The following is a 13128-nucleotide window of genomic DNA, read 5'->3' as shown; positions in this document are numbered from 1 at the left end:
ACCACGGCTCTGCTCTCTACCACGGGCATGGCTTTGAGAAGCTTACTGCACCTTGTGGAAGGCGGGCAACCTCACGAGGGCAAAGGGGCATGACCTCCGAGGACCTCTATGCGCCGGTTGAAATCCCAGAGCTTAGTTCAATGCATGGCACATATTAGGTGCTCAGTGAATGTTGAGGGGTTTTTACTGCTGCCTTCTATCTACTCCCAGATCCTGACAGGTCCTCCTCAATTTTAATTGACTCTGTAGCCCTTGGGGACCACATTCGAGGGAGGATGGTGTAGAGATAAAAGCATCAAACTATAAGTAAGAGACCTGGGCTTTTCTATTCTTGGTTTTCCATGAACCCTCTGTGGGGCCTTCAGGCTAAATTTCTTTAACTTTAGAGCAGGAAGGTTACTCTGAGTAAGCTTTCATCTCTATAATTCTAAGACTGCAGGGCCTCAGGCCTGATAAAACCTATTTGACTATCCCGGTGAGTCTCCCAGGTAGAGGCCTTATCTGTGTGCTCTAGGCAAGAAGGGATGTTTAGTGGACTAATAACAAAGAATTCTGTTTCTATTTGCTTTCTGATCCTGTCGCCCCAGCTGATAGGCCTGCATAAAGCTGTTATCAACAGTGTATGGTTACCTCAATGCCCTGCTCTCATCAGCAACGCTAATCACATTTTAAGCTTTTTGAATTTTTCTGCCTCACATAATTGTTTGCTTTTACTGCCTAGCAAATCTTTAAGTGATAGTTTGATTCTTTCTTGTGGGAGAACTCAAAGATGTTTCTGGTAAACTCCAGCTCTTTCTGCCCCAAGTAGGGACCTACTGGGAGAAAATGACAGTGGCAAACTTTTCCTGCTTTGCAGAGAGCTGTGGGCCTGGGCTCTGGCTGGCTCAGTATTGGCTGACTTATTGCTTTTTTCTGTGTGTCTCTAGAATTACCCATAATTCAAAGTTTATTACCAGCATTTTCCAATTATTTTCCTTAGTAAGTTGTTCTTCGAAATGGGATTGGATGTTGTAAAATGAAATACAGGATGCAAAAAGTTTGCAATGAAATAAAATAAGGGTCTTTGTCAATTGCATTTCTTTCTTTTTCTGGAGATGCATAAGTATCGTGCCACAGCAAAGTCACTAAGATGCCCTGTCATCAAGAAACACTTGTTTTTCATTTACTTGATCAAATTTTGTGAATAACACTTCTTCTGTAAATAATGCTTTTTCAAAGCATCTCGGTAAACTTACTTTGAAAATATTCTGGATTTTGCCATTGACCCTTTGAGCTAATTTGAACTCTGTGACTTCTCGTTAGAAGAACCTTTGAAAAGCGTGGTGGACTTGACTGCCGGTTTCTCAGCTATGGCGCGAGTGCATGAGCTGTCTTCGCTAGGGGTCACTCACTCTCCCTCCTTCCCCACCGGGTTGTACGCCCCTTTCGGGGCCCTGTGTGATGTCTTCTATCCCCACTTCATGGGCCTTTGTGTAGCTGAGCCGGGTTCCTAGTTCAGAGGTGAGGGGAGCGTAATCTTTTCTCGCCCACCCCATTTTGGGAGTCCAGCAACTCTGGGGCAGGCCAGAGGCCAAGTGGATATTCTGGCCCCTGAAATCCAAGTTCTCCTCTATGTTCTTGCCCTTGTAACTCTGGAAATCTGGGCCACCTGCCTCCTACCTGGAGACTTCACATTCCTGCTCTCTACCTCATCTTCTTCCCACATGCTGGTCCAGGGGAGGCGCCTGCATCTGCCTCTTTTGAGCCTGGCTCTGATTGTTTGTGTATTTTTATATACACACACACACACAAGTGTGCACACATGCACACACACACATTCAATAAAATGCAAAAATCTTACTATACAGCTAAATGAATTTTGACATATATACACTTATGATCACCCAGATCAAAGTATGAAATATTCTCACTAGTTCTTTTCCTCCCTTTACCTCTTTCACCCATCCCTCCACCCCTTCCCCATGGCAACTGCAAGTCTGTTTTCTGTGTTATGAGACTATTTCTAGCTTGTTTATTATTTTTCAGATCCCATGAATCAAATGGTATTTGTCTTTGTCTGACTTATTTCATTTAACATAATACCCTCTAGGTCCATCCGTGTTGCTGCCGTGGCAAGATTTCATTCTTTTTTTATGGCTGCCAGTTTCTCCATAGTATATTTGTACCACATTGATGGACAGTTAGGTTGTGTCCAGATTTTGGCTATTGTAAATAATGCCATGATAAACAGAGGAGTACACATACCTTTTTGAATTAGTGATTTTGCTTTTTTTTTCAGTTAAGTTTCCAAAAGTGGAATTATGGGTCATGTGGTGGTTCTATTTTCAGTGTTTTGAGAAACTGCCACACTGTTTTCCATGGTGGCTGCACCAAGTTGCAGTCCCACCAGCAGTGTCCATGGGCTCCCTTTTCTGCACATCCTTGCCAACATTTGTTATTTCTTGTCTTGATGTTAGCCATTCCAACTGGTGAGACGTGGTATCTCACTGTGGTTTTGACTTGCATTTCCCTGATGTGGAGCATCTTTTCATGTGCCTGTTGGCCATTTGGATGTCTTCTTTGGAAAATGTCTGTTCAGGTTCTCTGCCTAGTTTTTAATAGGATTATTTGTTTGGTTTTCTTTTTTATACATTTTGGCTATTGCCCCTTATTGGACATACCATTTGCAAATATGTTCCCCCATTTAGTAGGCTGTTTTTCATTTTGTTGCTGGTTTCCTTTGATTTAATTTGAGTTTTTAATTGGGCACTCCCCAGGCAAGGAAATAATTCAGTTTGAGAAAGAGACGTGTTGTCCCTATTCCATGTGAGTGACTCGCTTGCTAGGGCTGAGGTGAGGAAGTGCTGTGACATGGTGGCCTGGACAGCAGGCATTTACTCCCTCATAGTCCCAGGCTAGAGGTTCACAGGCCACCATGCCAGTAGTTTGGTTCCTTCCAAGGCCTGTGAGGGAGGATTTGTTCCCTGCCTCTCTCCTGGCTTCCACTGGTCTGCGGACCGACCATCTCTGGCATTTCTTGGCTTGTTGGAGCGTCAATTTGATCTCTGCCTGCATCTTCCCGTGGGCTTCTCCCTGTGTTTGTGTCTGACTTCTGATTGCCCCTTCTTAGAAGGACCTCAGTCCTATTGGATTGGGGACCACCCTGACGACCTCACTTTAACATGATTACTTATGTAATGACTCTCTTGCCACGTAAGGTCACATTCTAAGGTACTGGGGGTTGGGAGTGTAACATAGGAATTTGGGGGGACACAACGCAACCCATAACATTGGATGTCAGGGAGCACCTGAATGGTGATGATACCACAGTATTCCCCATTCATGATGTAAAACTGGAGGAAAGGGCTGTTGACATTACTTTGCAACATCCAGACCACAGCAGCAAAACTGTGAACCATCTTGGACCTGTCGTTCATTTAATGCTTATAGAGCATCATGCAAGTTGGCATGAATCATCTCATTTAAACCCTTAGAAAAACCACCCCACTACCTATAGGTGGTCTCAGGTGCCTAACGTCACCTCTCTGACCGAATCTCCTGTCGGTTACTTCCTGCTCTCCTGCTGCAGCCCTACAGGGTTCCTTGCTGCTCTTTGAACATCCCAGGTAGCTTTGCGCCTCGGGTCTGTTGCACTTGCTGTTTCCTCTGCCTGGAATGTTCTTTCCCTGATACCCACATGGCTCCCTCCCTCCCCATTCTCAACTTTGTTCAAACAGTGCATCTCAGTGAGGCCTTGGTTGAACAGCCTATTTTAAAGAGCGATGCCTCCTTACCCTCAGGACACCTTACCCCCTCCCTTGCTTTATTTTTCTCTGTAACACTTTTCATCAAACACGCAATGTTCTTTTTTGGTGTTTATTGTCAGTCTCCCTCTATTGGAATGTAAGTTCTGTGAGGGCAAGGATTTCTTTTTTCTGTTTTGTTCACTGCTGTAGCCCTAGCCCATCAAATGACACCTAGCACATAGTAAGTTTCAGTAACTATCTATTAAATGAACGGATGAATGATTGGTGCAAGTGTTGGCCTCCTAAATTACAGATGAGGAAATAAATTCAGATGGCTCAGGACCAAAAACCCAGAGATGAGCAGTGGGGCCACAGTTCAAGTCCATGCTCTAACAGACATGCGCATCAGAACCACAGTGAGATATCACCTCCTGCTCTGTGGCTACTGTCAGGAAAACAGAAAATGACAATTGTTAGAGAGGATGTGGAGAAATTGGAACCTTTGTGTCATGTTGGTGGGGTTTTAAAGTTATACAACTGCTACAGAAAACAGTGTAGCAATTCCTCAAAAAACTAAAAGTGGGATTACCATATGACCCAGAAATCATACTTCTGGATATGCATCAGAAATAACTGAAGGCAGGCTCTGAAAGAGATATTTGCACCAGAGACATTATTTTCAGTGAAATAAAAGTCACAAAAAACAAATACTGCATTGATCCCATACTTATGAAGCACCTCAGTTAGGGACAGAAAGTCAAAAGGTGCCTAACCGGCCCTGGGGAGAGAGTTCTTGTTTAGGGGTATAGACTTTGAGTTTTGCAAGATGAAAAATTTCTGGAGTTCTGTTTCACAAGAGCATGAACATACCAAACTCTACCGAAGTGCAAACGGTTAAGATGAACTTGAAAATAGTTAAGATCATCTAAGAAAAAGAAAAAGACCATTGGTGTTTATACAACATTGAATTCCGAATAAAATGAGGGAGGGTGAAGAAAAGGAAAGGTTTACATTACAGGAAATGGCAACTAATAAATGTTGAAGGAACATAAAAACACAGAAACAATCCATACTCTATAGCCTCTTGGGGTTTGATCTCTTGAGTGTGCCATCTGGGTGCTGGCGAATGTCTAGGCAAAATGGTAATGACCTCAGCAGGGCCGCCTCTGTTCAGAAACGGAAGCGTCTGGCTCCGGGTCCCAGCTTGGGAGGAGGCAGTGTTCTCTAAGGTTCGTAGAGCACATTTCCCATTACCAAGCACTTGTATGTCTGTATGTCTCATTTCCTCAGGAGGAATCTGGTCCTGGGGAGGTAGGCAGAGGCCAGATAGAAAAATCCAGGGCAAATGCATGGCAGAGGCTCTTAGACAGCAGAGTCAGGCCATACTATGTGCTGGTGTCTTGCTGAGGGTATTTCTCAGAGAAATTAGGGCAGAAAGTACAGAATAGAGTACAGAATAGCTTGTACTGGGCAAAAGTAAAAAATAGAGCCTAAGGAAATGCATATACCCAGAAAGTTGTTTTCTATGCAGGGGACAAAGGGGAGCTCAGAGAATCTAGGGGAGATGTGTGCCTGAGACTGGCTCTGATGCAGGCGCTCAAGACATCTCAGGGGACGTCTCAGGCCCAGCTGGATAAGACAGAGCCTCCACCTCCACCTCAGCTGTGTCCTTCCAGGTGTGGTTAGGGCCATGTGCACCCCCAGGGCCATAGGAAAGCAGTTTGAATTACATTTGAACAGTCTGCCAGGATGCTTTTTGGCAGCTGGGGCTGCAGGGGAGGAGAAAAGAGACTTTTTTTCAAATCATGGAATTCTGAGGAGTCCTAAAATTTGGATGGTGATGATCTGTGATGGTCATTTTTATGTATCCACTTTGCGGGCCTACGAGGTGCCTAGATTTCTGGTCAAACATTATTCTGGGCATTTCGATTAGAGCATGTCTGGCTGAGACTAGCAGTGAATCAGCAGACTGAATGAAACAGTTTGCTCCCACCAGTGGGGGTGGGCCTGTCCACTCCAGCGAAGTCAGGCCGACTGTTCTCCGAGGGAGAGAAATGTCTTCCTGTCTGATGACCTCTGGACTTGGGTATCAGCTTTTATTCTGCTTTGGGACTTGCCCTGCAACTTCGTCAGCAATTCCTGGGTTCAGGCCTGCCAGGTTTTGGACTGGAACCAAAGCACTAGCTCCCCTGGGTCTCCAGCTTGCCCATCCACCCTGCAGATCTTGGGGCTTGCCTGCCTCCAAAACTACATGAGCCGATTCTTTATCATAGATATCAGAGATACCCCCTCATCCCAGATACTATTGGTTCTATTTCTCTGGGGAGTCCTAATATAAGTTCTAAATTAGGAGTTAGCCACTATGGCCTGTGGGCCAAACCAGCCTGCCACCTGTTTCTGAATGGCCTGTAAACTAAGGATGCTTTTCACTGTAAGTATTTGCATCGATTTGATGACAGGAACACAAACTTTGAACGCTAAGGAAGCAAAATATTACCCTATCCATTCCATTCCTCTCCTTAGTAGACCTATATTACTAAAAATTGTACTCATATGCTTTGAAATTCATCAATAGAAAATTTTAGAAATTTATTTTCTCTATTCCTATATAAGTATCTACCTAACATCTTTGATTTTGTCTCTTGGTTGACATATCCTAACATATTTGCTGGAAACGTTTGCTGACCACACCTCTAAATTCTAATCTTCTGCTTTAAGTGAAATTAGTGTGGATATCTTAAAGACAGCTACAACACAATTTTTTTTTTTTGCTATATGTAACTTCAGGAAGTTTCTCTGTTCATATTCTGCAGTTTTTTTTTTAACACTAAAAACATGAAATCAAGAAAATTTTCCCAGTGGGTGTAATTGGAGCAAAGCTTGCATCTGTTACCGATATAGGTACATGCAGAGAGTAGGCTGTGCTTTCCGTGTCTCTCTGCCTGGCTTCGTGTGTTGCCAAGGCTGGATCGGGGCTGGGTGTGTGTGACATAGTGTCTCAGCAGTGGCTTGGCCTAACCCTTTCCTCTGGCTCCAGGAGGCTTGACTCACTGCAGTTGTGTGTGTCCCTGGCTTCCCTCATTTGCTGCCTTTCACCCCCATTTTCTGAAGCCATCCTGACTTTGCGTGTATTGTCTTAAACTGATGCGGGCTGGGCTAGCGTCAGAGCACCGTTGAGAATCAGAGTCCCTGCGTACTACCAGGTTCTCCAGCCTTGCTTGCTGGCTGGCGCCCTGGAGCCCTTGTCTGAGAGTTCATCCTGGTGGGAGCTGGGCTCTGCAAATGATGATGGCTTTGTCTGCAGCCGGCCCTGCCTGGTGGTTTTACACGCACAGTCAAACAAGCAAGGGAGTGATGTCCACAGAGGGGAGATTTTTTCATCTACTGGTTAAGTTAAGGGGAGACCAACCCTTGTGTTCCTTGGGGAGATAAGATTCTGGATCCCAGAGTCAGAGATGGGATTCTCAAACTGCAAAGTGTGGCTTGTCAGGCAGTCTGGTTTTGAAGAAAGTGTTTTCCTACCCCAGGGCTTTTGCACTTGATATCAGAGTCAGCGTGGAACAATCTTGCGCACACTCTTGGTATGGCTGGCTCATTCTCAAATTTTAGATGGCAGGTTAAATATTTAGAGAGGTTGTCTCTGATGACCCCAATTGTTCACTTATTTATCAGATTTTATAAAGTACCTACTATGTCTAGGATTTTACCCCAAACATTAAAAATCTCTGCTTAGTTACAGTGTTTCTCAAACTTTAACACGCGCCCGAGTCATCTGGAGGGAGGGCGTGGTAAAACAGATTGCTTGGTTTCTGAATGTCTGGGGTGTGGCCTGAGGATCTGCATTTCCAACAGTACCCCAGATGATGCTGGGAGCCAGTCTAGTGGGTAGTGATGTCCTCAGACCTGTGCTTGTTTCCATGAGTTGATCTTCCTTTGTTCACTTTGTTTCTGTTTTTGCCTCTCCCCGCTGGAGTGGGAGCTCTTTGAGGGGGTATGACCCCTGCCCTGTCCCTTATGTATCCGGGGTGCCTCGCAGAGCAGCCAGCACGTTGTGGGTGCTCTGTAGATGCACTAGGAGCTGAAGGCTGGCAGGGAAAAGGCCCTCTTTGCTAGCCTTGCCTGTGAGTGCCCTTCTGAATGTAGCTGCCACTGTTCTCCAGGAGAAGTCTTGGCTGGAGGGCCAGGCAGAACTTGGGTTGGCTTCTCATCCCCAGGGAAAACCTTACATATTCGGTAGAATTACTGCAGTGAAAACCGTGCTTTATGCCACAAGGCGGGAAAGTGAGTGAGACACACACAGACTGAGACACTGTGTCACAGTGGTGGTCTGCATGTATGGGCTGGGTGGTGGGAGGGAAGTAAAAATTGCAAATAAAATGCGGCACTTATGTTCATTTCTGAGACAGTGTACGTAACTCCCAACAATGCTTGCAACAGTCTATGTTCCCAAGAAGCCAACTCTGGCTTGCGAGTTAGAAGACGTGTGTTATTTATATATAAGTTTATATATTTCAGGTCTTTTCTTTTAATATAAGAAAGCATTTACTGAGCTCTTAGGGGTTTTAAGAAACACATTAATGACGTGGCTTTCTTTTTCTAAATGCAAAACTATATGCCAATGTATGTGTTTGTTTTGGAATTACACTTGTTAAATGAAAGAATGAATCCCTAGTCTGGTTTATAAATTGTACGTGTTCATAAGGGAAATCAGACCATGATACCTTAGGCAGGTATTAAAGACGTGGCCCCTGGTAAGGAAGAGGAAAAAGCAGGTGCGTTAGTGAAGTAGAAATAGCAGCAGGTCACATTCCTGAAAAGGCTGGATCAGGAAGAGCCTCAAGATTTACAACTTGATTAAAAATTGGTCAAATATAAGCCTCTCCCCACCAAATAGCACTTAAAACGTTGTCTTGGAACCCGCAGAGCGGGTATGCCCGTGACCTTCAGGTGACAGAGTCCAAAATGCTGGCAGCAAGGTCAGAACCTATTAACCCCTCCCCCTAAGGCTCTGCTCTGTAACCCAAAAGGCAGGTTTGGTTTTGTTTGTTCATTCCGGGTAAGCGTTAGGCACTTGCGAAACCCACATTCCTTGTTTTAAACACCCTGCTTCTCAGAAAGCAGGGAAGAGTTTAAATTATATATACTTGGGATTTATTTAGCTCCTCGGTGCTTCCAGATCATTGGTGCCGAGAAACTCCGATATGGCCGATATGGAGGAGGCCGTTTAGCGCCTTTGGAACCCCATGGCCTCTGCTCATGACACCTCTGAGATCGCTTACGGAAGGAAGCGCTCGCTGGATGGCAGCAGGGGTTGGAAGGCCTCCCCCCTCGGTATGGAGTCGCCCTCATCAGTTCACGCAGCAGGGCGCAGCTCGGGAGAGGTGTTTAGGAAGGCTGGCTAATCAGGGAAGCTTTGTGGCCTGAAAACTAGCTAAACGGCCTTTTTCATTATGCATTTGGTGGGACTCTTTCCTCAGATCAGGTGCTGCGCGTCCAGGTGGTGGTAAAAACTGGTAGGGACGGCTGTTGCTGGAACGGAAGGGAGGAGGGAACTTCTCTAAGCTGTGTGTTCATGGCGGATTGTGGAAAGGGAGTCCCGTTAGGATGTGTTCCAGCCAGTGGTCAGCTGGGCTCTGCAGAAGTGAATTGACTAAGCCAGTTAAGGTCCTTATTTGCAGGGGCGTAGAAATGGGAAGCAACATGGTTATAAAGAGAGTTATCCCTGGGCTGGATAAAGGCAGAGCACAAAATGATCAACAGGCTATCCACTCTTACTAAATGTCTGCGTGCCCCCCAAATTCACGTGTTGATGCCCTGACCCTGGGTGATGTAATGGTATTTGGAGGTGAGGTTTGGGGGAGATAATTAGGTTTAGACAAGGCCTTGAGGGTGGGGCCGCACGAAGGGATTAGCGTCCTTAGAAGAGGAAGAGACCGCTGCTCGCATCTTCTTCCGCTAGTGAGGATGTGCTGTCTGCGGGAGAGAATTGTCACCCGAAGCCCACGGTGCTGGCACCCTGCTCTTAAGACTTCAGGCCTCCAGAACTGAGGGAAATAAATTCTGTGACGCCACCCAGTCTGTGGGATTTTGTTACGGTAGCTCGAGGTGAAACGCAAGTGTTAGTTATTTGGTGAACTCTGAGCCTTTCCAGAGTGAAAGCCTGCGAGCCCCGTCCTGGAGACGCTACTCCCCACCACAGTGACTATGGGTTGTCAGAACTGGCTTCTCCTCTCCTCTAGCTGTGGACTGTTTCACTTTGAGCAAGTTGTGTCCCTAAACATTTTTTTTTTAATCTGCAAAATATAATAACCCATCTCACGGGCTATTTATAGTTAAGCAAGTTAGCATATGTAGAAGATTTAGCATATTTTCTGGCACACATTAGGCGCTCAATAAATGTTGGCCATGTTTAATGGGTATTACTTATGGTCAAGTAGATAGTCTGGCTCCTTCCTACCTCCCCAGTCTCATTATACATTTTCCTCTCCTCCATTGCTTCCTGATCTCAAGTCACATTGGCTGTCTTGTTAAAAAAAAAAAAAAAGCCCAGGCTCTCCTACCTCAGGGCCTTTGCATATGTTGATTTCTTCTGCCTGGAATACAGCCTTTGTCTTTGTCTGGTTAATGTACATTCGTCCATTGGCTCTCAGCTCAACCATAACATGTGGCCTAGCCTCTCTGTCCATCCTTCCCCCTATAGGATCTTAACATTTGTTTATTATTTTCTTTCCCACTGGACTGTAAGCTCATGATAAGTCACTATTGCCCCGAACCTAATGGGCACAAAAACTACTGGCTGAACAAGTCTATGCTGGCTTCTGATAATTCCTACAGAACAGAGGTGGTTAATGATTCCTGAAACTACTAAACTAAACCCATCATGTCTGGGGTGGCAGCTGAGAAGACGACTAAATATATGTTTCACCTTAATCCTAATAAACTTTTTGAGACTCTGAGGCCCAGGGAGTTTCTTTTGGCTTTTGAGGATTTTTGACAAGACTTACTCACTTGGGAAGTCTACTTTTGCAAGAGCCCCACTGAAGTAAGGGTCATTAGTTCCTCATTTTACATTTTAAAAAGATGCTGAGAGCGCTGAGATCAGTGTTCCGCCATGGAAAGGCAAAACCACGTTACAGGCAAACCACACGTCCGCGTGTGCCATGCCCCTTCAGGATTAGTTGAAACTGGAGCTGAAGACAAATGGATCATTTAAGCAGAAAGGCCCAACTTAATGAAACCCAAAGAACCACACTTTGTTTTCTAACTGCTTTTGGGAATTCACATTTAATCAGAATTGAAGACTACATAGAGCATTTGCCATGAGAATTCTTGCATCTTATCTCGGTTTTAGTTCTTTTTAATTAGTGGATGAGCCACAGAAATCCTAACTCATGGAACAATGAGGAAGGGTGCTTGTGGCAGGACTGTGTTTACTTCCTTGGGTTTGGGTAGTAACCTGTTCCCTACTCCCAAGGCTGCAAGCAGAGAATTGTTTAATTTTCTTACTGCAGTTTATAATCCTTACCAGTTCTCCACCTAGTATTCCCGTGGCAGTGGGTAGTCCTACCTCATCACATTTGTGATTCTTGCTATTTGGGATCCTGTTTTCGTACCAATGACGAAAAGCTTAGTTTGTGTCCCCAATCCCTGTATTTATGTGCACCATTGTATGTTCTTGCCAAGAGAATACTCTGTATTAATTCCAAGGGAACTGAATGAAATGCCTGTTGCTTGGAAGCAGTTTTTTAAATTGGAATCCTGTGTTACAAATGGTATCATAACCTGAGCAGACTTCCAGGTAACTTCTTGAGGAGTTGGAGGCACAGTGGTGAGAGGGAGAAGGTCTGGCATCAGGTGGATGCAAACTGAAATTCAGTCCCTGTGCTTCTCCGGGCAGAGTTCCTCATCTGACTGTAAACTGTGGATAGGGCCATCTGTCTCACAGAACTGCCCGTGGATTTGGCGACAAGAGGTTGAGCATTTTGCACATATGTCCTGATAATCCATGTATTGGTGCTATTGATAGAAATGTAATTAAAAAATTTTCTAGCACCCACATTAAAAAGGAAAAAGGTGAAATTATTTGTAACTGCAGTTGACCCTTGAAGAACTCAGGAGGTAGGGGTGGTGACCTCTTGAAGTTAGAAGTCTGTTTATATAACTTTTGGTGCCCTGAAAGCTTAATAGCCTACTGTTGACTGGAAGCCTCATGGATAACATTAACAGTTGATTAACACGTATTTTGTATGTTATCTGTATTATACACTGTAATCTTACAATACAGTAAGGTAAAGAAAAAAATTTCAAATTGCCACAAATTTCCAGAGATGTTTTCAGTATATTTATTGAAAACACCCTGCGTTTAAGTGGACCCATGCAGTTCAAACCTGTGTTATGCAAGGGTCAACTGTATTTTATTTAACCCTACCAATGCAAAATATTATTTCAACATGCATAAAAATTATTTAAATGTTTTACATCTTTTTTTGGGATACTAAGTCTTTGAAATCCATTTTCTCAGAACATTGCAATTTAGATTAACCTTATTTTAGGTGCTTAATGGCCAGATGTGGCTGGTGGCCACTGTATTGGACAGCATAGCACTAGATGATCAATCCATTTCATTTCCTTCCCTTTGTATTTTTGAAATTGTTCGACCTTGAGTCATCCAGCCAGTTGGAGTGGCTGCTGTGTAGTATCAGGAACGTGTCCTCATAGTTTTACAATTTATTTAGCTTTGAGAGAAACACCTACTAGTACAGTGACTGGAAGAGCACAGGGGCTGTTGGTTTTTTCAACTTCAATTGCCTTAAACAATGTGCCCTCAATAGGAAAAAAGAGTATTCCTTGACGTTAAAAATGGGCATTAAAATCAGACATGCTGTAAGATGCAAATAAAGCAATAGCTTGAGAAATAAATCCACAGAATTGTTAAATTTAGTGGGTCTACACTTGGGACTTCTGCACCTTTAGAGAAGGTCCAAGAATGGACTTATGGGGCATGTAAAACCTCCAAAATTATATGCAACTTATTATTTGTCATATGTATACTTTCATTTGGAAGAATACATAGCTCCAGTTAAAATTTTAAATGGGGAGGGAAATACAGCACCAGCAGCCCAGGTGGTAGAAAGGCCCGTCGGCTGCAGTGGGCATCCTGCTGACATAGCAGCTAGGATCTGATGTGAGAACAGAAGTTGTAAATGGTCTCTTGTCACCGTTTCCTAGGAGAAGCCCTCCACTTGCCCACTGGCTTGGAAATGCTCGCACCATGAGGCACTTGGGAGCTCAGAGTCAAGAAGAAATGGCCGAGTCACGTCTCCTGGCTAATGCTCACCCCAGGGCATCCACTGGTAAAATGTTGTAATTTTTTGGTTGGGGGCACATAAATGTATCTAACTTG

This window comes from Manis pentadactyla, chromosome 1 (assembly GCF_030020395.1).
Source record: "Manis pentadactyla isolate mManPen7 chromosome 1, mManPen7.hap1, whole genome shotgun sequence".
Lineage (NCBI taxonomy): Eukaryota > Metazoa > Chordata > Mammalia > Pholidota > Manidae > Manis > Manis pentadactyla.
The sequence above is the reverse complement of the archived record's forward strand: the minus strand, read 5'-3'. Positions refer to the sequence as shown.